Source organism: Manis javanica, chromosome 12 (assembly GCF_040802235.1).
Source record: "Manis javanica isolate MJ-LG chromosome 12, MJ_LKY, whole genome shotgun sequence".
In the NCBI taxonomy this organism is placed as follows: Eukaryota; Metazoa; Chordata; class Mammalia; order Pholidota; family Manidae; genus Manis; species Manis javanica.
The window spans coordinates 80,599,226-80,625,546 of record NC_133167.1 but is presented as its reverse complement, the minus strand read 5'-3'; the positions used below and the strand labels follow the sequence as shown (position 1 = coordinate 80,625,546).

The following is a 26,321-nucleotide window of genomic DNA, read 5'->3' as shown; positions in this document are numbered from 1 at the left end:
CTCACACACACACACACACACCCCGTTTTGAGAGAAAGCTTCTGCATCCGTGGATGTTTTATTGCCCTTGTCTAGCTCGGATTAGCACATAGTCTACAGGCACAGACCTGATCATCTACAATTGCTCTCTAACAACACTAAACTATGTTTTCTAACTTTATCTCACACTATCTACCACTTCAGCATTTAATTAAAAATAAAAATAATAATAATAATAAAGGGAGAAATGTGGGATCCACATATAAATCAATTATAAAAATCAAATATTCATATTTGACCTGATTGTTTATAGTTCATAATGCGTGATCAAAACCGAAAGTTTCTGTGATGAATGCCCTTGTACTGTTCACCATGTAAGAACTTATTCACTATGTAAGAATTCGTTCACCATGTAAGAACTTGTTCATTATGCTTCAGAAGATTGGAGACTGATGAGAATTAGGCTTGACATGGATTAATGATTGTGCATTGAGTGTTGACCCCCCTATACTGAATTTTATTGTTGTTAACAACCATTTGATCAATAAATATGAGAGATGCCCTCTCAATAAAAAATAATAATCAGGTGAAAATTCTAGAATTGAAAAATATCTGAAATTAAAGACTCAATGAATGGCCTTAACGTCAGAAAGAAAGGAAAACATTTATTGCTGTATTTTGCATCCTGTAAAATGCATCTCACCTCTCCCACTCTTAAAAGTCCCTCAAATTACAATTGAAGTGTAACATTGAAATACATGAGTGTCCTCATGTATAATCTTTATTATGTGATAAGAGTGCATGGCAATTCAACTGCAGATTAAGAGAGGAAGATATAAATTGTAAGATATTCAACAGGTCTTCTAGTGTGTTTCTGTAGTGGAGGTTTTTAGAATTGGATGGAGAAGTTAAGGAAGGGTGTGCGCTGGTCAAAGTGTCAGGATTGAGGACAGGTGTAGAAGTCAAAGCAGGGTCAGTTCTCGGAGTAGATATTTTATTTGAAGGAGCTGCTATTTCAGGTGCGTGTATGCAGACAGAGAGCTAGCTTTACATTTAGCCGTAATTTGCTGCCCTTAAATTCTGCAAACTTGAGAGTGGTGCTTATTCACCTGTGTCCTCACTTGCCTTTTCTAACTCATCTTTTCAATTTTGTGCACTAGCGTTTTTAAAAACATAAACCAGAACCTTCATACAGCACTGTTGATTGTAAGACAGCATTAATGTAAGGTAGTTACTCCATTGTAGACTCTGGTTGCATCCTTTACTCATTGCATATCAGATTAAGAATCATCTCAGAACATAATATACTCTTAAGAATCGCCAGCGATATTATGTGTGGCATCATGTCAGGTTGTAACGAATGTAGCATCATTTCATTCAGTCAGAACACCCGATTAACTGTCTTTTTCCCCTCACAGGCCACCTCCACCACAACTGAAAGTATCGTCTCAGGGAAACAACTCCTGCTCGCCCTGCACCTGCACCTCCTCTATACAGTTCACTTGCTTGATGCTTTTACCCTTCCTTTTGCAGATGTGTTCAGGGAACTGAACTGATCGTTTTTTTTTCCCTGATATTTTCTTGAAAAGACTTTCTTCCTGCTGCAACTATGAATAAAACAATACCACAAAACAAATGTTATTAACCCAGAAAAACAGAAATTGTGGGAAGAGTGGGAATTAAGAAATATGAGAAATGCAGTAAAACCAGAGAATTTAGAATAACATTTCCATTTCCATCACTGAATGAGTCTTATTCAGTCATCTGTGCAGTTATTGCACCTAATATGGATTATGTTATTTTGAATATGTTACTGTAATGATTCCCATATTACCTATTGGTTTAAGTTTGTCATTTATGTGCTTAAATGTAATTCTGAATTTTGACCTTAGTTATCATTAATGTAGTTTCTGGTTGAACATGTGATTATCTAAGGCCTATGAAAGCTAATTAGCTGCCAATAATATCTAATTTTTTTCATCTTGCATGTTTTAATAATCATAATATGCTACAATGTCATCTATCTCATTGACCACACAAATAAAAGAATAATCTGTCTTCAGAAGAATGCACAAAACCCACAATTAGGACATCATATTATTTTGAAAGTACAAAATACATTAAAGGTATGTACATGTATTCACACACAGTTCTTCCAATTTTATGATCATTCTATGGATAAAAGATTCTGTGGATTCTATGGGTAATAGATTCTATGGATCGGTCTGGATAATGAATAGTATGAGTTAATTTAATAATAGAATTTCTATTATGAATTATGTTAAAAAGCATGGCATCCTTTTACAATAGCATTCTTTTAAATAAATTAAACTTTAAGGTACGAAGTATTTAATAGAACTAATCAGACATGCTGTTGATTCATGGCTTATAGTAAAGCAGGAGTAATGATATCTTCAATCAACCGAGCTATCAAAAACCACTTGAGAATCTCATGAGCACTTTAAGTCTAAAATCTGAAACTTCAAAGCTTGCTATTAATATAATTTAGAATGTTTACATTTACTAAGGTGTGCTGGATCATGTCTGTGTTGACACTAATATTTTCAAAGAAATTAGGCTGGAGAAAGAAGGGAAGAAAAGGTTTTCTTATAATGCAAAAGAACTAGTGTGGTGTCTGAGAGTTATCCCAGCCTTATTAAAAAGTGACTTTTTGCTATGGAAGAAATGGTATGAATGGTCAAATTTTAAACACTTAAAATTTTTCATAACCTTTCATAATAAAGTTTAATAATAGGTTTATTAACTGAATTTCATTAGTTTTTCAAGAAATTTTGGTTTGTGTATATATACACATACAGATATAACATTTGCAATGAATAAAATACTTGAAATTATATTGTCGCCCAGAAACTTCCTAAATACTCAGCTACTTGTTAATTAAAATACTATACTTAAAAAAATAAAACTACTAGTCAGACTTTTACAGATCTCACTGATATTTCAAACCTCTGCCAAATTGTACACAATGGCTTTTTATTATTAAAGGAAAATAAATTTTGAAGATGGGTATGTCAGTTCTCTGAAGTTGGTCAATTACTTTAACAGATATATGTTAAAAATTGTAAACAATCCCAAATGAAAATTCATTTGTTTAAATATCTGAATGAATTCGTATAAACTAAAATGTGATGTCTTTCATGCATATCATCTCTATTTTCGCAACTGTAATTAATATCATTGAAAGTTTACAGTTGGAAAAGAACTATGTAACTTAAAACTTTACTCATAGTAGAGTAATTTCTTGGATTTTTGAATAGGTTTTTCTCAAAGACTCTGATCAATCTGAACTTCTTTTATTTTTACAATATATTTTTACATATTTTATATGCTTTTCACTTAGATTTGTCTTTATTTTGGATTGCAATTAAAAATTGTAAAATTTATTGGTCATAGGTGACACTTCAAAATTTGAAAATACTAAAGGGCTTCCTTTCCATCTGCTAAAGATGTTTCAATAGTCAGAAATACATTGTCTGTAACTGATATCACTACTATATGTTCACAAAATTTTCCCTTTCCATCAAGCAGATGCCTGCGTCTCTGAGTACACAGGTTTTCTAAGTACAAATCAGATCATATTAAATTCCGTAAATGTTTACTGAAACTACAAGGCAGGGGCAGGACACTGGGCGAACCGAGGCGGGTGCAGGGATGGGGCATGGGGGCCGCGCCTGCCAGCCAATGAACCGGGGGCGCTCCCGCCGCCGTGCGGCCTCGCGTGAGCGCGCCACCCCGCACGCGTGCGGAGCCGTTTACCGGCTGCTCGCCCAGTTGTCGGCAGCAGGGAGGCGATAGCATGCTTCGTGTGGAGCTGGTGCTTGCGGGGCTGGGGGCCTTGGCCGCGTCGGGACCCGGTAAGCCACCGGAGACGCAGTTACCCTGGGTCCCGGCGGAGGCAGGTCTTTTCCTTCTTCCAGAGCGTACTTGTTTCTGCCAAACTGTGGCCTACCTGGCCTAAAACCCCGGGGTCCCTGCCTGCTTTGTGGCTCCTTTTGCCGTCACCCTGGGAATTTGGCGGTGCTTGGACGCCCATCGGGATTAGAAGTGACTCACGAGAGGGGAAGATAATTTTAATAACCAGAAGGACAGCTCTCTTCCTCCCTGATTTGGGTTTTGGGCAGACATTCTTGTAGCTCTGCCATGCAACTCACAGAAGTACCTCCACGTATCTTGCACAGAAAAGCACCCCAGAAATAATGACCTTTTACAATGGAAGAATATTGTACTTATTAAAATTCTTTTAAGAAATTGAAGAATAGTTCACACTGTATTATGTTAGTTTCAGGTGTACAACATGGTGATTGTCAATTCGATACACTGCAGACAGCTCACCAGGGTAAGTATGCCTGTCACCATACAAAGTTATTACAATATTTCTGACTATTCCCTCTGCTGTACTTTTCATCCTCCTGACTTATTTATTGTATAAATTAGGAGTTTGTACCTGCTTATGCCCTTCATCCATTTTGCATACCCTCTCACCTCTTTACCCTTTGGTGACTGCTTTTGTATCTTTGTTTGTGTGATTATTTTAATTCTACATGTAAGAGAAAAATCATATGGTGTTGTCTCTCTGTCTCTGTCTGACTTATTTCACTCAGCATAATACCCTTAGGTCCATCCATGTTGTTGCTAATGGCAAGATTTCATTCTTTTTTATGGCGGAGGAATATTCCATTTGTATACATGTACCATCTTTATCCATCATCCGTCAATGAACACCTAACGATGCTTCTCTATCTTGGCTATTGTAAGTAGTGCTGCAATAAACATAAGAGTACATATACGTTTTCAGATTAGTGGGGTTTTTTTCTGGTCAATACCCAGAAGTACAATTGCTGGGTTTATTGTATTATATTTTTAGTTTTCTGAGAAATCTCCCTACTGCTTTCCATAGTGGCTGCACCACTTTACATTCCCACCAACAGTGCACAATGGTTCCCTTTTCTCCTTGTCCTGCCCAGCACTTATTTGTTTTTTTGACACTAGCCATTCTGACAGGTTGTAAGGTGATAGATATTGTGGATTTGATTGCATTTTTGTGATTAGTGATGTTGAGCACGTTTTCATGTGCTTGTTAACCATCTGTATGTCTTCTATGGGAAAATATCTATTCAGTTCCTCTGTTTTTTTAAGGTATTATTGACATACATTCTTATGAATGTTTCATATGAAAAACAATGTGGTCACTACATTCACCCATATTATCAAGTCCCCACCCATACCCCACTGCAGTCACTGTCTATCAGTGTAGTAAGATGCCACAGATTCACTATTTGCCTTCTCTGTGTTACACTGCTTCCCTGTGACCCCCAACACTGGTGTACTAAACATAATACCCTTCAATCCACTTCTCCCTCCCTCCCTACCCACCCACCCTCCCACACCCTTCCCCTTTGGTAACCACTAGTCTTAGAGTCTGTGAGTCGGCTGCTGTTTTGCTCCTTCAGTTTTGCTTCATTGTTATACTCCACAAATGAGGGAAATCATTTGGCATTTGTCTTTCTCTGCCTGGCTTATTTCACTCAGCATAATACCCTCTAGCTCCATCCATGTTGTTGCAAATGGTAGGCTTTGTTTCTTTCTTATGGCTGAATAGTATTCCATTGTGTATAAGTACCACATCTTCCTTTTCCATTCATCTACTGATGGACAATTAGGTTGCTTCCGTATCTTGGCTATTGTAAATAGTGCTGTGATAAACAAAGGAGTGCATATGTCATTTTGAATCTGAGAATTTGTATTCTTTGGGTAAATTCCTAGGAGTGGGATTCCTGGGTCAAATGGCATTTCCTTTTTCAGTTTTTTGAGGAACCTCCATATTGCTTTGCACAATGGTTGAACTAGTTTACCTTCCCACCAGCAGTGTAGGAGGGTTCCCCTTTCTCCGCATCCTTCCTTTGTCAGCATTTGTTGTTCTTAGTCTTTTCGATGCTGGCCATCCTAACTGGTGTGAGGTGATATCTCATTGTTGTTTTAGTTTGCATTTTCCTGATGTGGAGCATCTTTTCATGTGTCTGTTGGCCATCTGAATTTCTTCTTTGGAGAACTGTCTCTTCATATCCTCTGCCCATTTTTTAATTGGGTTATTTGCTTTTTGGCTGTTGAGACGTGTGAGTTCTTTATGTATTTTGGATGTTAACCCCTTGTTGGATATGTCGTTTACAAATATATTCTCCCATACTGTAGGATGCCTTTTTGTTCTGCTGATGGTGTCCTTTGCTGTACAGAGGCTTTTTAGTTTGATGTAGTTCCATGTGTTCATTTTTGCTTTTGTTTCACTCCCTTGAGGAGATGCATTCAGGAAAAAGTTGCTCATGTTTATATTCAAGAGATTTTTCCCTATGTTTTCTTCTAAGAGTTTTATGGTTTCATGACTTACATTCAGGTCTTTGAACCATTTTGAGTTTACTTTTGTGTATGGGTTAGACAATAATCCAGTTTCAGTCTCTTGCATGTAGGTGTCCAGTTTTGGCAACACCAGCTGTTGAAGAGGCTGTCATTTCCCCATTGTATGTCCATGGATCATTTATTGTATATTAATTGACCATATATGCGTGCGTTTATATCTGGGCTCTCTAGTCTGTTCTATTGGTCTATTGTTCTGTTCTTGTTCCAGTACCAAATTGTCTTGATTACTGTCGCTTTGTAGTAGAGCTTGAAGTCAGGGAGCATAATTCCCCCAGCTTTATTCTTTCTTCTCAGCATTGCTTTGGCTATTCGAGGTCTTTTGTGGTTCCATATGAATTTCAGAACGATTTTCTCTAGTTCGTTGAAGAATGCTGTAGGTAATTTGATAGCAATTGCATTGAATCTATAGATTGCGTGAGGCAGGATGGCCATTTTGACAATATTAATTCTTCCTATCCATGAGCATGGGATGTGTTTCCATTTATTGGTATCTTCTTTAATTTCTGTCATGAGTTTCTTGTAGTTTTCAGAGTACAAGTCTTTCACTTCTATGGTTAGGTTTATTCCTAGCAATTTTATTCTTTTTGATGCAATTGTGAATGGAATTGTTTTTCTGATTTCTCTTTCTGCTAATGCATCATTACTATATAGGAATGCAACAGATTTCTGTGTGTTCATTTTGTATCCTGCAACTTTGCTGAATTAAGATGTTATATCTAGTAGTTTTGGAGTGGGTTCTTTAGGGTTTTTTATGTACAATATCATGTCATCTGCAGACATTGACAGTTTAACTTCTTTCTTACCAATCTGGATGCCTTTTATTTCTTTGTGTTGTCTGATTGCCATGGCTACGTAAATGTAGTTTTGATGAAGTGATGGGAATGTGACAGGAACAGAGATACTGGGGTATGGATCACTTGCTTATGCAACTTAAAGCTTTTAGCATCTTTTCAAGCCCAATCTTATAGTAACACTTCTATATGATTACATATGATATCATAGGAGTAGTCCGCAGAATTCCTGATGATGTCAGTCTGTAAAGAATGGCTCAGGTTGCAAGATCATTTAGAGTCACAGACCAAAACACATATATAGTCTGAGGTTTGCTTCAGTTAGAGCCCAGAAGTGAGCTCAAAACTTTTCATAAAAGAAATATAGTTATATATTCTACTCGTTCCCTGTGGGTGCCTATCAAAGCTCTATAAACTGGTGGCTTAAAACAACAGAAATTTAGTTCAACCATTGTGGAAAGCAGTATGGAGGTTCATCAAAATGCTCAAAACAGACCTACCATTTCACCCAGGAATTCCACTCCTAGCAATTTACCCTAAGAATGCAGCAATCAAGTTTGAGAAAGACAGATGCACCCCTATGTTTATCACAGCACTATTTACAATAGCCAAGATTTGGAAGCAACCTAAATGTCCATCGGTAGATGAATGGATAAAGAAGATGTGGTACATATACACAAGGGAATACTACTCAGCCATAAGAAGAGGGCAAATCCTGCCATTTGCAGGAACATAGATGGAGCTGGAGGGTATTATGCTCAGTGAAATAAGCCAAGCGGTGAAAGAGAAATACCATATGATTTCACTCATCTGAGGAGTACAAGAACAAAGGAAAAACTGAAGGAACAAAACAGCAACGGAATTACAGAACCAAAAAATGGACTAACAGGTACCAAAGGGAAAGGAACTGGGGAGGATGGGTGGGCAGGGCGGATTAGAGGGGTAAGAAGGAGGGTATTAAGATTAGCATGCATAGTGGGGGGAGGGAGAAAGGGGAGGAAGGGCTGTACAACACAGAGAGGACAAGTAGTGATTCTACAACATTTTGCTATGTTGATGGACAGTAACCATAATGTGGTTTTTAGGGGGAACCTGATATAGGGGAGAGCATAGCAAACATAGTATTCTTCATGTAAGTGTAGATTAAAGATTAAAAAAAAAAAAGAAAGAAAGAAAGAAAAGGGGGATTACTCCTTGATAGGATAAACCTATTGGTAAATCAAAGATTAACACATGCTTTAAATATCCTTGATGTTGATCACTTAAAGGGTGTCAGATGATCAGCTATGGAGGTACTCTTTTCTGATAATATGCCTTTCTCTTAATAAAAAAAAAAAAAAAGCAGTTCCTGTGTGCTGACCTACCATGAGTTCTACACAGTGGTATAGAGGGCATGTCAAAGTGTCGGCAAAGGGTCTGTTTGTTTCTATGCAGAAGATCAAGGCCTAGCTTGGCTACCCAGAAAATGAACTAAGATACGATCTGAGGAGGAGCTTCCGGCATCAGCACTCTCTGGAGGGCTCGTGCTGGGGGATGATCATCAAAAAGCCTCCACAGGGATCCGGGCGATGCTGCGGTTGTGGTTGCGTCCACCCCACTGTTTCCTGGACTTGCCATAGGAATGAGGAGGGAGATGTCTAGGCTGGCATGTGCATATAGTTAGACAACGAATTTGACCGGATCTGTACTGTTGGAACTCAACCAGGAGTTGGGAGGGGTGCAAGTTGTAGCACTCCAAAATCTTACGACTATAGACTATCTACGGTTAAAAGAACATCTGGGATGTGAACAGATCCCAGAAATGGGTTGCTTTAATTTGTCTGATTTCTCTCAGACTGTTCAAGTACAGTTGGACAATATCCATCATATCATAGACTAATTTTCACAAACGCCTAGGGTGCCTAAATGGTTTTCTTGGCTTCACTGGAGATGGCTGGTAATTATAGATTTGCTATGTTTATGTTACCATATTCCCATTATGTTAATATGTGTGTGCAAGTTAGTTAGTACTTTAAAACCTATACATGCTTAAGGTACTCTACAAGAAGATATGTCAAAGAAGTAATCAATCCTCCCATGTTTTCTTCCATATGCTACCTCTACAGCTTTTCTTCTTCCTTCCTAATTACAACCCTTAAATAGAATTCGTGCCTCATATCGAATTTACCGAGTATCATAATTCCTCCAGGTGGTAAAGATACCTCGAGACAAGTGCTGGGCATAGAAACCACAGGGCATAAATCTGCAAAGAAGTAAAAAGCTAACCTTTTCAAACAATATGGCTTCTCTCTCACTTACCAACTTTACATTTCCCTGTATGGCCCCGGAAGATGACTGGTTAGTCAGAGACGGGTAAGATTCCTCAAGGGAGGAACAACCTCAGACAGGCACAGTCGCAGGGGGGCCATCAGGTGAGAAATCGGGGAACAATAGTGGTGAAGCATAGAACCTCACACACACACACACACACACACCCGTTTTGAGAGAAAGCTTCTGCATCCGTGGATGTTTTATTGCCCTTGTCTAGCTCAGATTAGCACATAGTCTACAGGCACACACCTGATCATCTACAATTGCTCTCTTACAACACTACACTGTTTTCTAACTTTATCTCGCATCTACCTACCACTTCAGCATTTTATTAAAAATAAACAAAATAATAATAATAAAGGGAGAAATGTGGGGTCCACATATAAATCAAGTATAAAAATCAAACGAATATTCATATTTGACCTGATTGTTTATAGTTCATAATACGTGATCAAAACCGAAAGTTTCTGTGATGAATGCCCTTGTACTGTTCACCATGTAAGAACTTATTCACTATGTAAGAATTCGTTCACCATATAAGAACTTGTTCGTTATGCTTCAGAAGATTGGAGACTGATGAGAATTCGGCTTGACATGGATTAATGATTGTCCATTGGGCATTGACCCCCCTATATAGAATTTTATTGTTGTTAACAACCATTTGATCAATAAATATGAGAGATGCCCTCTGAAAAAAGAAAAAAAAACCAGAAATGTATTCCCTTACAATTCTGGAGGCCAGAGATACAAAACCAAGGCTGTGTTGATTCCTTTTGGAGGCTCTGTAGGAGAATCTATTCCATGCCTCTCTCCTAGATTCTATAGGCTACCAGCAATCGTTGGCATTCCTTGGCTTGTGGCCATATTAGTCCATTCCTCAGCTTGTAGAAATATTAATCTGCCTGTCTTCATATCCCTGTCTCCCCTGTGCTATTCTCCCCTTTTCTTACTTGTAGGATACTTGTCATTGGATTTTGGGCCCACCCTAATCTGGAATGGTCTTATCGCATGATCCATATCTTAATGCAACTTGCAAAGACCCTTTTTCCAAATAAGATTGCATCCACAGATTCTGAGTGAAAATTTCATGTGGGGGGACATCATTCAGTGCACTACATTTACCAATAAGGGCATGTGTTTGCTTTAGAACATCATGGGCCTTTGCAATGATTGGGGATTATCACAGGCTCTATTCAACATTCACATTTGTCACTGTCCTTTAGTGTACTATAATCTTTCCCGGTCATAAATGGAAAACAGAGCGCTTACACAGTAGCCTCAGTCAGCTGAGGAGTCTTTTATTCTGGTATCTCATAGAGCTGGAAGCCTGTGGTTTGTTCAGTAAAACAGTCAAAGTAGCCCAGCCTTATATGTGATACATATTGCCTCCAAAGTCCAGAGTGGTCTGGCAAATGTGCCTCTTGCCATTTATGTAGGATATTTTCCAGTGTGCCCTAGACCACTAGACCATTAAAAGTCGATTCTGTATGTGTATGTTTGTGTTTAATAAAAATTCTGCCATACCTGGTTTTTACCAAGGCATCTAATATACCTGCTACTTCAGGTCTTAGAGACATGATGCCATGAATGTAGTCTTCAGAATGCATCCCAGAATTCCAGGATAATTTCCTCTTAGATGATATATTAATTTCCTATCTTTGCTATAACAAATTACCATGAGTGGCTTAAATTATACAAATTTATTATTTTACAGTTCTGGAAAATGGTTCTTAATGGACTAAAATTAAGATGGTGGTGGTGCTGTGTTCCTACTGTAGGCTGTAGTAGACAGTCCATTTCCTTATCTTTTCCATATTTTAATGGCTCTTTGCATCTACTGGCTTGGTCCCTTTCCTCTATCTTCAAAGCCAGCAGTATTGGGCTAAGTTCTTTTCACACTGTTGTCTCTCTAATTCTCTCTTCTGCCCCACTTTTCTACTTTAAAGGATTCTTGTGACTAAATTAAGATCACTTTGGTAATCTAGGACTATTTCCCTATTTTAAGGTCACCTGATTAGCAACCTTAGTTCTTTGCCATGTAATCTTACATATTCATAGGTTCTGGGATTAGGACATGGACATCATTGGGCTGTTGTTATTCCATCTTCTACAGATAGTGAGATGTTAGGGTTCAGGTAGAAGCAGAACCAGAGATGATAAAGATGCTGCCTCAGGTGAAGGTACACTACTGTCTCTCCCAAGTGAAAATGCAAACTTGCTCCTGGAATTCTGTGCTTATTTGGATAAAAAGAAACAGCACCTTCTTCAATCAGTAACATATGTGTACGGTTACATACAGGTTCCAATGCCTGAGATGATTTGCTTCAGTAAAGATTCTATATCTGGAACAATATCTGTTATTGCAGTTATCATCTGATTAAATTTAACACAACTCATTGTCATTCTGTGTTGCTTATTTATCATTTGTATAGATCAAACAAATAAAATGGGAAAAGAATAAGAATCTTTGCATTTTTATATTACAATTCTTTTTTGGTAGGACTACTTTCTGAATCAGGAAGACTTTTGGCTTAATGTTCTGGTGATGGCACAGATGATAGTGAGGGGCTTCCCTTTGGCCCTTCTTATCATAACAAGCCTCATTCAGTGGATGAGGGAGGCAAGATGGGGATTCCAGAAATTGCTTATTGTTATCTATTTCTGTGTACTCTTCCATAATTGGGCAAATTATAATAGAATGAACTTGACCCCTGAATGCACTCATAGATTTCAACCTAAATTCCATTCATCACCTGATTTCTTATATAATACATCTTTTCTAAAGTGAACCACAGATGTATTTTAGGTAGGTCCTCAAAAATGAGTATTAGTTTATGGTCAGAGTTTAGTATTCCATTGAAAGTCTGAATAGTTGGGTTTTGATTTTGTGGATCTATGGGGATTTTCCTTGTAGTCATTTCATCCTACTTATAGTTTTGATATGACTGAGATTTTTTCTTTTAGTGTTATTTATTTCATACATTTCTGATTCCAATCTTTTGGCAAAAAGTCTTTCACTGTAAGAATCTGTGACTTTTTAGTTTATTTTCTGGGTGTCTTGTGTGGGTTCTCTTAATTTGGAATATTTATCTGTTTTACATATTAGATTTAGTTTTATTAGTAACTAGTGATTTCTCACTGTGAGTAATTAGGATATTTATTATCTTACTACTTCTTCCACCTCCTACTCTCCTCTTTATTACATGACTATGGGTATTTTAAATCTTGCTTTTCCATACCTTTATGCCATTAGATAATATATTTCTACTTCTACCTCTTAATTTTTAGCTTTAAGTCATATTTTTATAACCACACTGAAATTAATTTAAGGAAACTTAAATTAGTAGGCATATATATTACCCTTCATCTGGTATACTTCCTGATATTGTTACATATGTAATTTTCTCCATATCACTGTAACATTTGCATTGTATTAAATAACTATGATTCCCACAGCTTTTAGCCTTTATTCTATATTTACTTAGTCCTCACAACTAGGCCTCTTACTTGAACTCTGTTAATATCTTTACTGGGAGAAGTTTGTCTGCTTTTTGTGATGGGCACATGTGAACTATTTTTCTTTATTTTTTTGCTTGTAAATATCTGTGTTTTGCCTCTGTATTTGAATGACAGTTTTGCTGGGTATAAGATTCCTCAGTCCTTGAAGTTGTTTTTAGATGTATTCTTCAGTCTTGTAATGTTGAATACCATTGTAAAATATTCTCAAGCCAGCCAGCTTTTCTCCCTTATGCCCAATATTATTTTTTTATTTTATTATTTTTACTCATATTCTCATAAGATTCTTTGTCTTAGACATCCAATAACTTTAGTAGAATACGTCTTCATTCTGAAATGCAGTGTACTTTCCAGCCTGTTGTTTCAAACAGGAAAGTTTTCTTGAAATACATCTTTGATTATTTTTTGGTCTATTCTGTTTTCTTAAGGAACAACAAAAAACTTTTCCATGGTGCTTAGCTAGTATTATCAATGCTTTCTACAAGAATATGATTCTAATACTCAGATAATGGAGTCCACCACCTTGGACTATATGTACCTCTATGGGTACTTTTGCATAACAAGTAGAAATTTATCTGGGACATTTTTGGACTATCAAAATAAGTTCTTGAGAATGATTAAATACACATCCATTCCTCCAGATAATACAAGATTTCTAAATATTAGTGTTTGGTATGAATCTGTTTGTAAACTCCGGAATTTAAAAAGTAAACTATTTTCTGTGTCTCAGTATTTTACTCTAAAGTCCCTATTGTCTTAATGAGAGTGGAAGAAAGTTGAACCTTGACCATTCTTCCTCTTATCCTATCTCTCGGTAACTTATACAGTTCCAGAACAATCAGAGAAGGAAGCCTTAGGAAGCCTCTCTGGATTGACCACAAAGTTCAGGGTTAAGATGCCATTTACCCTTTGGTGTGGTTCCCTTCAAGGTCAACAACTCTTGAGATGTGAAAACCTAAGCCTTGGCTTTGAAATAAACTGTGTTCTTCTGAAGGCACAGTTTTTATGGGGTATATAGTGATGACTCTTATTTGCATAAGTGAATCGTAAGAAAGAAAACTATACAAATTTTAGTCAGATTTAAGACCCAGTTTTAACTGCTTGTTTTCTTCCTTCAGGTTCTCCAAATTCATTTCAACACATTGTACTGCCGAAGAAAATTCCATCAAATACAAGTGATAATCCAGAAAAAGAATACGTAAGAGATATTTTTAACAACCAATTATGTTAAATGAAATACATAATAGTGAAATATATCAACCCCCTTATGGTATGGATACAAATATCTAATATTACTCCTGATAAGGAATTTAATGTTTTGTTAGTAAAGGCAAATATATAAATCAGAATGTTCTATTTTGTCTATTTGTTATTTTCTCATGGTAAAATTGTTTTTAAAAGTTCAAATACAGAAAATACTATAGTAGACTTTATCTGAATGATATCTAGATGGTTCAGAAAAATAATTTCCCCAAGTGGCTAGGGTGAATAACTACAACCTCTTTCCTTATATCCATGCACCTACCACTTCTCAGAAGAAACCCTTTATTCTATCATTTTTTTTAGAAAAGGAGATACTTTATCTTATTCATCAATTTATTTTACCAATATTTCTCTAGACTTTCTGTGCGCCTAACTATAAGTTAAGTGGCTTAGGAAATAAAAAAAGAAATACAGTAATGTTAGCCTTGCTTATAAGTGGGTTCTCTTTTGATAATATTGTATTTTTAACAATTTTATGAGGTATAATTTACACACCACAGAATTCACCTATTATAAGTGTACAACTGAGCTATTATTAGTTCATAAATAGAATTAGGTAAGCACTGTCACAACCCAGCTTTAGAACATTTCTATTGCCTTAAAAAGTTCTCTTATGCCTTTTTGCTGTTCAGGTTTTTTGCCTGGTTTTTGATTAGACTGTATGCCATTTTTCAGACTGGCTTTTAGATTTATTTCTGGTTATTGAATATTTTTATGAAATATATGTATGTCAAGTGCATACTACTTGGCAGCTTGTCCTTTTAATCCCTTAATGATGTCTTCTGATGTACAGAAGTTCTCCATATTTTTTCAGTCTAATTGGTCACATTTTTTTCATGCTTTTTGTAACCAGTTTGACATGTCTTTTCCTCTCTCAAGCTTATTTAGATCATATCCTGTTCTTCTAGAAGCACAATTACTTTATTTTTCACATGTAGTTGTATAATTCACCTTGCGCTAATTTTTATGGATAGGATGAACTAAAGGGTTAAGTAGGTATCCAGATGACTTCATACCATTTAATAAACTTATCCTTTGCCCACTGCACAGCATTGTTACTTTGGTAATAAGTCAGGTAACTGTGTATTTATGATTCTGTTTTGGGGCTCTTTATTCTGATCTATTAGTACGTGTATCTGTCTTTGTACCAATACTATATTGCCTCAATTACTCCATTTTTTTAGTAGATCTCTGATTTCCTTGTCCTTCAAAATCATTTGGTTATTCTTGGTGCCTTGTATTTTGTGATGGACCTTAGAATCAGGTTGTCAATGTCAACAACATAAATGCCTACAGGAAGTTTGAGTGGGATGTAATTGAATCTAAAGGTTAATTTGGGGCAATGGTGACACCTTTATAGTGGTGAGTCTCCTAATACATGAACATGGTATGGCCCTCCACTCTTTTAGATGTTGTTACAGTAAGAGACATAAAATTCCTCTTCATGATATTTTTTCATTAAAGTATCATTAATACACAATCTTTGATGGTTTCACATACACAACACAGTGGTTCAACATTCACCCATATTACCAAGACCTCACGCACTCCATTGCAGTCTTTGTCTATCAGCCTAGTAAGATGTTATAGAGTCATTAATAGCATTCTGTGTGTTGTACTACTGTCCCAGTGACCTACCTACATTGTGGTTGTGAATTATAGTGCCCTTTAACTTTAACCCTCTTCTCCCTCCCCACCCACAATCCCCAACCCCTCCACTTTGGTAACCACTAGTAGTCTGTTCTCCATGTTTTTGAATCTACTGCTTTTCTGTTCCGCTTTTCTTTTTCTTTGGTATAGTATTTATTTATTTATTTTAAAATAAGGTATTATTGATATACAATCTTATCAAAGTTTCACATGAGCAACACTGTGGTTTCAATATTCACCCATATTATCAAGTACCCCACCAAACTCCATTCCGGTCACTGTCTATCAGCGTAGTGAGATGCTGCAGAGCTGTTACTTGTCTTCTCCTTGCTATACTGCCTTCCCTATATTGTTTGTGCTGATTACAATGCCCCTTAATCCTCTTTTCTCACCCTCCCCATTCACTCTCCCCAGCCTTTTCCTTTTGGTAACCGCGAGTCCCTTCTTGGATTCTGTAAGTCTGCTGCTGTTTTGTTCCTTCAGTTTTGCTTTGTTGTTATATTCCACAAATGAGTGAAATCATTTGGTTCTTGTCTTTCTCCACCTGGCTTTTTTCACTGAACATAATACCATCTAGCTCCATCCATGTTGTTGCAAATTTGCAGGATTTGTTTTCTTCTTATAGCTAAATAATATATCATTGTGTATATGTACCACCTCTTCTTTATTCATTCATCTATTGAAGGACATTTAGTCTGCTTCTATAGCTTGGCTATGGTAAATGGTGCAGCAGTAAACATAGGGATGCATATGTCTTTTCAAATCAGGGATCTTGTTTTCTTTGGGTAAATTGCTAGGAGTGGAATTATTGGGTCAAATGGTATTTCTATTTTTGCTTTTTTGAGGAACCTGCATATTGCTTTCCATAGCAGTTGAGCTACTTTACATTCCCAGGAACATATCATTGTGTAGTAGACCTTGCTAATGCTTTCTTCTCTATTGACATAGCACAGGACAGCCAGAAACAGTTTGCCTTCACATGGGAAGGCCAGCAGTGGACATTCACTGCCCTTCCACAGGGATACTTCCACAGTCCCACCATCTGTCATGGGCTTGTATCCCAGGACTTTAACAGTGTGGTTATATAACTACATTGATGATATTATGCTCATGTCTGATTTTCTTTCTGATTTAGAAGGAGCAGTTCCTAGACTGCTACAACATCTACAGGAGAAGGGATGGGCTGTGAATAGCACCAAGGTTCAGGGGCCTGGTTTGTCTTTGAAATTCTTGGGGGTCGTCTGGTCAGGTAAAACTAAAGCTGATCCTGAAGCAGTCATAGACAAGGTCCAGGCTTTTCCAACACCTACCACTGTGGCAGTATTACAAGAGTTTTGGGGTCTTTTGGGCTACTGGAGAGTGTTTATTCTGCACTTGGCACAAATTCTGAAGCCCTTACACCACTTGGTATGAAAGAGCATCAGGTGGGACTGGGATGAGACATGTGCAGCTGCTTTTACTGCTGCCAAGCAGGCAGTCAAGGCTGTACAGGCCTTGAATGTAATGGACTCATCAAGGCCCTGTGAACTAGATGTTCATGTAACCGAAGATGGTTATGGATGGGGTCTTTGGCAGTGGCGTGAACAGACACGCTAACCTATTGAATTCTGGTCACAACTACGGAAAGGAGCAGAGGTCCGGTACACCTTGATAGAGAAGCAACTGGCTTCTGTGTACCACGCCTTGATGGCTATGGAGCCCACTGCTGGAACAGCTCTGATCAAGGTAATAACCACCTATCCCAATGAAGGGTGTGTGTGAGAGTGGACCTAAAGGCCATGGAGTGGCATGGCACAGACACCTACACTGGCCAAATGGGGTGCATATTTAAAGTAGCACCCTCTCTACTAGCCCCTTATGTGGAGAACTCCAACACTTATTGGAGCCAGTGGCCTATACAAGTGGAAAGCAGGAAGAACTTGCTTTTGAGCCCTTGGTAGCCGAGACTCCTTATCTGGAGGGAAAAGCCCCTATACCTGAAGATGCTTGGCATACAGATAGCTCCAGTCATGGGCAGCCCCCAAAGTGGATGGCTGTGGCTTTCTATCCTAAGACTGAGACAATATGGATGGAGGATGGAAAGGGGAAGAGCAGTCAGTGGGCTGACTTACGGACAGTATGCCTCATGATCACTCAGGAGCTTTCCCCTATAGTTGTCTGCCCTGACAGCTGGGCCGTCTATCGGGGCTTGACCCTGTGGCTACCGACATGGTATCATGCCAGCTGGATGGTTTGTCACCAGCCCCTTTGGGGGCAAGAGTTGTGGTAAGATGTATGGGCCTCTGGTCAGACTAAGACAGTTACTGTAGATCATGTGACTGACCATTTGCCTTTGGCATCCCCAGCGAATGATCAAGCAGACACACTGGCCCAGGTGTACTGGCTAGAAGGAAAGCCTACCTCAGGTGTGGCCCAATGGCTAAGCCAGCATTTGTTGTATGCAGGGCAAAAGACAATGTGGGCTGTAGCCTGTCAGTGGGGCTTAGCAGAGCCAGGAAGGAGTGCCTTGTGTGCTCTAAGAGGGACTTAACACCAAGTCCCGCAGCAACATGGGACAATAGTAAGGGGGCCAGGACCCCTTATTGTCAGATAGAAAATAGACTGTATTGGGCCTCTGCCCATATCAGAAGGATATTGGCATGCCATGACTTGTGTGGATGGCTACTGGAGTATTGGTTGCTTTTCCTGCACAGTGTGCAGATCAGCAAACCACCAAGAGGGACCTGGAGCATCTCTTTGCAGCCTGTAGCCGGTGCAGGTGATTGAAAGTGATCAAGGCACCCACTTTACTGGATATGCATTACAATTGGTGCAACAATTAGGAAAAAAGTGGAAATTTCATGTACCATATAATCCTACTGGGGCAGGTATAATAGAGAGGTACAACGGTTTGTTGAAACGGCCTGAAGTTGGACACCAATATTCTATGGGGTTGGTCAGTTCGCCTATGGACAGTGCAGTGGCATTTGAAAGAGAAGCCACGTAAAGGAGCTTTGAGCCCTGTGGATATGCTCATACACCTTGCTGCCTCTCCTGTTCAATTGTATGTCCAAACCAAAGAAGAGTTATTGAAGCCAGGATATGGCCAGCACAGCAACATCCTGCTGCCAGCCCCTACTGCATTAAGCCCTGGAGACACTATTGAATGGACCTGGCCCTGGACATTTCGACACATGGACCAGCAATGGCTGGCCCTACTGGCTGCTTTGGGGGAAATGCCTGGAAGCTGGCTTCCTGTGTATTCCTGGAATAACAACTGAATGGCCCCCAAAGGTCACGGTAGTGTACCCAAAATGTCCAGGAGGTAAGAGCATCTTGCAGGGAAGTTTTGTTTTATCTTTATGGCCAGTGCATGTACCTCCTGTAGCCCTGTATATTGACCCATCTGTAACTCCCACAGGGAGGGTGGTGAAAGTCTGGTATACTAGACCAGAACGAGATCCCATTCCTGCCACTGTTTTATCACAAGACCACTGTCTTGCATGTACCCTAAGTGATGGACAAGATTTGCCTATGTTGGTGTCATTAAAACATATACCTTATCAGTCTTAAGGTTATTTTCTTCTATAGTCCTTGTGGCCTGAATGTGCCCCCTGGCTGCAGCTACCGCCTGATGATTCCTCTGAACACTCGGCTCCTGCCTGCGTATGGATGGAACGGATGAGCTATGGACTTAATCTGCATAAGACTTTGAACCTAGCTGAATCCTCTGGTTTGAGGATTGTCATGATTTTATTGCTGTTGCTATTCTATGTCATTAGATCATATACTAGGCCACAAAAACAGCCTCAGTAAATTCAAAAACATTGAAATTGCACCAACCAGCTTCTCAGACCACAAGGGTATGAAACTAGAAATAAAATACGCAAAGAAAATGAAAGGACTGCAGACACATGGAAACGTAAAAACATGTCTCTAAATAAGCAATGGACCAATGAGCAAATAAAAACAGAAATCAAGCAATATTTGGAGACAAATGACAACAATAATTCAACACCGCAATATCTGTAGGATGCAGTGAACACAGTGGTAACAGGGAAGTATACTGCAATACAGGCCCACTTCAGGAATGAAGAGCAATCCCATATGAACAGTCAAAACTCACAATTAATGAAACAGGAAAAACAAGAACAAATGAGATCTAAAGTCAGTAGAAGGAGGGACATAATAAAAGATTGGAGCAAAAATAAATAAAATCAAGATGAATAAAACAACAGACAGAATCAATGAAAGCAGGAGGTGGTTCTTCGAGAAGGTAAACAAAATAGATAAACCCCTAGTCAGACTTATCAAGAAAAAAAGAGAGAGTACACGCACAAACAGAATCAAAAATGAGAAAGGAAAAATCACTACGGATACCACAGAGCCACAAATAATTATTATAGAATACTACAAAAAATTATATGGTAACAAACTGGATAACTTAGAAGAAATAGACAAATATCTAGAAAAATACAACCATCCAAGCCTAACCCAGAAAGAAACGGAAGATCTGAACAGACCAATTACCAGCAACAAAATTTAACTGGTAATCAAAAAACTACCTAAGAACAAAACACCTGGAACAGATGGCTTCACCACTGATTTTTATCAAACATGTAGTGAAGATCTAATACCCATCCTCCTTAAATGTTTCCAAAAAGTAGAAGAGGAAGGAATAATTCCAAACTCATTCTATGAGGCCAGCATCACTCTAATACCAAAAACCAGGCAAAGACAACACAAAAAAAGAAAACGACAGACCAACATCCCTGATAAACATAGACGTAAAAACACTCAACAAAATATTAGCAAACCGAATTAAAAAATATATCAAGAGGATCATACACCATGATCAAGTGGGATTCATCTCAGGGATGCAAGGATGGTACAACAATAGAAAATCCATCAGGAGCATCCACCACATCAACAAAAAGGACAAAAACCACATGATCACCTCCATAGACGCGGAACAAGCATTCAAAAAAATTCAACATAATTCATAATAAAAACTCTCAACAAAATGGGTATAGAGGGGAAGTACCACAACATAATCAAGGCCATATATGACAAACCCACAGCCAACATCATACTTAACAGCGAGAAGCTGAAAGCCTTTCCTTTAAGATCAGCAACAAGAAAAGGATGCCCACTGTCTCCACTTTTATTCAACATAGTTCTGGAGTCCACAACACTGCTGTCACACAACACAGAGAAATAAAAGGCATCAAGATTGGTAAAGAAGAAGTTACAGTGTCACTGTTTGCAGATGACATGATATTGTACATAAAAAAACTAAAGAGTCCAATCCAAAACTATTAGATCAAATATCTGAATTCAGGAAAGTTGCAGGACACAAAATTAATACACAGAAATCTATTGCACTCTTATACACTATTGATGAACTAACAGAAAGAGACATCAGAAAAACAATTCCAGTCACAACTGCATCAAAAAGAATAAAATATCTAGGAATAAACCTAATGAAGGAAGTGAAAGACCTATACACTGAAAACTACAAGACACTCTTAAAAGACATTAAAGAGGACACTAAGAAACAGAAATACATCCCAAGCTCATGGATAGGAAGAATTAATATTGTCAAAATGGCCATCCTGCCTAAAGCAATCAACAGATTCAGTGAAATCCCTATCAAAATACCAACAGCATTCTTCAATCAACTAAATAAAATAATTCTAAAATTCATACAGACCCACATAAGACACCAAATAGCCAAAGCAATCCTTGGAAGGAAGAATAAAGCCAGGTGTATTTGGATCCCAACTTCAAGCTCTACAGCAAAGCCACAGTAATCAAGACAATTTGGTACTGGCACAAGAACAGACCCATAGACCAATCAAACAGACAAGAGAGAGTTCAGATATAAACCCAAGCATATATATGCTCAATTAATATATGATAAAGGAGCCATGGACAGACAATGGGGAAATGACAGCCTCTTCAACAACTGGTGCTGGCAGAACTGTTTATGCAAGAGAATGAAACTGGATTATTGTCTATCCCCATACACAAAAGTAAACTCAAAATGGATCAAAGACCTGAATGTAAGTCATGAAACCATAAAAGCCTTAGAAGATAACAGAGGCAAAAATCTCCTGAATATAAAAACATGGGCAACTTTTTCCTGAATGCATCTCCTCGAGCAAGGGAAACAAAAGCAAAAATGAACACATGGGACTACATCAAACTTAAAAGCTTCTGTACAGCAAAGGACACCATCAACAGAACAAAAAGGCATCCTACAATATGGGAGAATATGTTTCTAAATGACATATCTGACAAGGGGTTAACATCCAAAATACATAAAGAACTCACACTCCTTAACATCCAAAAAGCAAATAAGCCAATTAAAAAATAGGCAGGTGATATGAACAGACAATTCTCCACAGAAAAAGTTCAGATGGCCAACAGGCACATGAAAACATGCTCCACATCACTAGTTATCAGGGAAGTGCAATTAAAAACCACAATGAGATATCACCTCATACCAGTTAGGATGGCCAGTATCGAAAAGACTAGGAACAACAAATGCTGGCGAGGATGCGGAGAAAGAGGAACATTTCTGGTGGGAATGTAAGCTAATTCAACCATTGTGGAAAGCAATATGGAGGTTCCTCAAAAAAAATTAAAAATAGAAATATCATTTGACCCAGGAATTCCACTCCTAGGAATTCACCCAAAGAATATAATTTCTCAGATTCAAGAAGACATATGCGCCCCTATGCTTATTGCAGCACTATTGCAGCTAAGATAAGGAAACAACCTAACAACCTAAGTGTCCATCAGTAGATGAATGGATAAAGAAGAGGTGGTACACATACACAATGGAGTACCATTCAGCCATAAAAAAACAAATTCTACAATCTGCAACAACATGGATAGAGATGGAGGACATTATGCTGAGTGAAATAAGCCAGGTGGAGAAAGACGAGTACCAAATGATTTCCCGCATTTGTGGAATATAAGCAACGAAGTAAAAGCGAAGGACCAAAACAGCAGCAGACTCACAGACTCCAAAAAGGGATCAGCAGTTACCAAAGGGGACGAGATGGGGAGGGCGGGTGAGGAGGGAGGGAGAAGGCGATTGTGGGGGATTAAGATTGGCCAACATGGTGTGTGGGGATCATGGGGAAGACAGTGTAGCACAGAGGAGGCAAACAGTGACTCTGTGGCATCTTACTTCACTGATGTACCCACTGATGACTGCAATGGAATATGGGGGGGGGGCAAGACAACAGCGGTGAATATAGTAATCACAGTGTTTTCTCAAGTGAAACCTTCATAAGAGTATATATCAATAATACCTTAAAAAAAAAAAGAGAGAAATAGCCTCCTTGAGGGCAGTGTGATCTGGATGCTGCCCCTGAGGTCTGTGGTTCCTGGGGATTGGTCTCATCCCTGTGCAGGTGGGATGCAATGAATGGACTGCCAGCACATGCTTTCTTCCCAAAGCTCGGCCCCACATGCAGACATCACGTATCCCCCAAACCACCCTGAGGCCTCAAACTCTCTGACACAAGGGTCCCTGACCTATGCAGGTTGTCCTCCACCTGTTCTCCCCCAATAAGGTGCTCAGGAAGAGCAGGGCACTCTAAGCACCAGGGTGGCACGTCTTGGCAACACTGCGGAGGGCTGCTCAAACAGAAACTGGGCCTTTCTTCCTGTCATTTATAGATTATGATCAGACCCCCAATCTATTGATTAGAGGTCCAAAGGTGTCTCTTCACATCTTGACCACCACTGCACATGTAAGCCAAGTAGATCCCAGGGCTGCAGGGCACCAGTCTAGCACTGACCCATTTGATGAGACACAGCTGCCCCACATATTCCAGAAATTCCCTTTCAAAAACATTGAACTTGGTCTCTCAAAGCACCTCCAAGAGGTGCACTCCTTCCATGGGGGGCTTTCTCTGAGCCCAATTTCTCCATGGTGCCCCGCAGCTGTCCAGCCCCAGGCCAGGCTGGTGTGAGGCTCCTGGTGTGCTGCTCATGGCTCCTGGCTGAGTGGCCTGACGTCTGTGACAAAAGGCTGGGGAAGCTGAGCAAAGGCACTTGGCTCTGATTCTCCCCAGAACGCTCCCACAGGGCTCTCAGGATGTGTTCACCCCCCAGGTAGGGAGGGCTGGCCTGGAAGGAAGTTACGGGATCAGCATAACATCCCCTTGGGGGGCTCCAGGCTGGAAACAGTCTCCAGGCCTTATGCTGCAGGTGGAGCCCCAGACTGGGACTGGGGAAGTGGATGTGGGCCCTCCTGACATCCTCAGGTGACCAGGTGACAGGAGGTAAAATCAGGACACCCAGGACACCCTCCTTCCCCTTGCCCTGCCCACAGCACCCTCACCGGCTTCTGCCTGCAAGGTGGTCCCAGGGATGACCTCAGGCTCCCCAGCCACATAGGGAGGGAGGTTTGAGCACGAGTGCAGATGGGCCTCTGGCAGGGCAGTGGCACAGGTCACACCTGTCATCCCGCATGGCCCACCAGCCTCAACCTGAGACAGAAGAGCTTCTGGGTCCAGAAACAAAGCAGCAGCCCTGAGTCTGCTGGGTGGTCACTAGGGCCTAGCAGTCCATCCGTCCCAGGTGTGTGCAGGTGCCCCAAGCACACCAGACTCTGAACAGATGCTGCTGGGAAACGAGGCTCACGCAGGTGCCCCAAGCTCACCAGGCTCTGGACAGATGCTGCTGGGAAACCAGGCTCACACAGCTGCCTGGCCACCCTGACTGTGGGCTGAAGCGCACCTGCCCCACCCGACTTGTACCGGGGAGGTGGTAGGGACCTCTGGCACCTGGTGCGCTGCTCTGGGCCCAGGCACAGGGGCTCTGGGGACTGCCCCTCATCAGGATTTGCAGAGAAGCCACGTGTCCAAGGCTACCAGCAGCTTGGAAGCCCCCAGCTGCTGCTCCAGGGGCAAGGATGTCAGGAGCAGGCATCCCATCCTCCACTCCAGTGCAGAGCTCCTCTGGGTACCAATTGTATGGACACAGCCCCGGCCCCTCCTTTCAGGGGAGGCCTAGTGGCCAGATGGGCAGCTGGACACAGGAGGACGGGAGGCCCTGGCCCGGCCTCTGTCCCCTTCCCAACACAGAAACTGTGGCGTGGAGCCTCCCCCCACCTGGCCTGGTCCTGTCCTCCAGTGCATAAAGAAGGTGCTCCCGGAAGCAGGCACACCTGGGTCACCAGGAGGATGCTGAGCCTGGGAAGAGAATCCAGAGTGTAGAGTGACGTGGATGGTCAGACACTCTGCCTCCACCTGTCCGGGTGTGCTCAGCACTGGTGAAAAGTGACCGCCCTCTATGCTCAGCTGGCCCAGGTTCAGCTCTGGGAAGTTGTGTGTGGCTGTTCCCCAGGAATTTCCCATGTGGAACCCCAGGAAGGATGGGGCCTCTAGGCTCAGGCTGTCAGTCAACATGTGGAGGCAGTAGGCTCACCAGCCTGAGCAACATGACTCATGTGGGAAATGGAAGTGAAAGACAAATGTAGGTGGAAAACATGAGATACTGCACATGAGAGTGGCTAAAATTAAAGACCTGAATGTAAACGTGTGGACAAAGATGTGGAGCAACTGGAGTATTCTTATGGGGTTGGTAAAAAATAGCTTGGCTACGTGTTTAAAAGTTATGTACACCTACACAGTGATTTCCCTCTGAGGAGGTTATCCAAGTGGAATAAAAACATGTTTATGCAAACACACACACAAATGCATACTAGCTTTAATTGTAGTTCATCATCAGGGGAATGGATAAACCAACCATGGTCTAGTACCCCAGGAGAAAGATCACTCTTCAGCAATGAAAAGGTATGACTTGTTCATCCATGCCAAGGCAGGCATGCATCTCAAAATGATGATGCTGAGTAATAGGAGCCAGATGAAAATGAGTGCATAGAAAACTCTAGAAAATACAAGGTCATCTATAGAGAGCTGAACACCAGGCACAGTCTGGGAATGGGGATGTGATTGCTGCTGGTAGGGAAGGAGGAATTGCAAAGGGGCATGAGGACACTGTTGGGGTGATGGGCATTCCTCATCTTGACTGTGGTGATGGGTCAGGACGTTATAATCACATCATCAATCCTTCCCTTGGAGTGCGTGTCATTGTTTCCATGTCAGCTGTACCTCAATTAAGCTAGAGGGCATGCGGGATGTCCCTAGGGAAGAATGTCTGGCTATGACCCTGCCTGTGCAGGGTTGGGATGTTGGGCAGCTCCTGGGAGGCACTGTGGATTCAGCAGGACAGGGAAACTGGTGAGAAAAAGAGGTCTCAGCTAAGTTCGTCTCTCAGCTAAGCTCATCTCCTCAGAGCTGGGACCCTGGGACCCAAAGAGCGAGGGGAGGGCTCTCTGGTGGAGATTTGTGTAGTCATGCATGGCAAGGGGGCCAG

The 26,321-nt window shown here is 40.3% G+C and overlaps 1 long non-coding RNA gene across 1 annotated transcript; it reads left to right on the top strand.

The window, feature by feature from the left end:
- The first annotated feature begins 3,525 nt into the window (after positions 1-3,525).
- On the top strand, positions 3,526-15,226 carry LOC140844791 (uncharacterized). Its single transcript, XR_012123289.1, has 3 exons — positions 3,526-3,854; positions 4,280-4,336; positions 14,147-15,226. It is a non-coding gene; the product is annotated as an uncharacterized lncRNA (long non-coding RNA).
- The last annotated feature ends 11,095 nt before the right edge of the window (positions 15,227-26,321 follow it).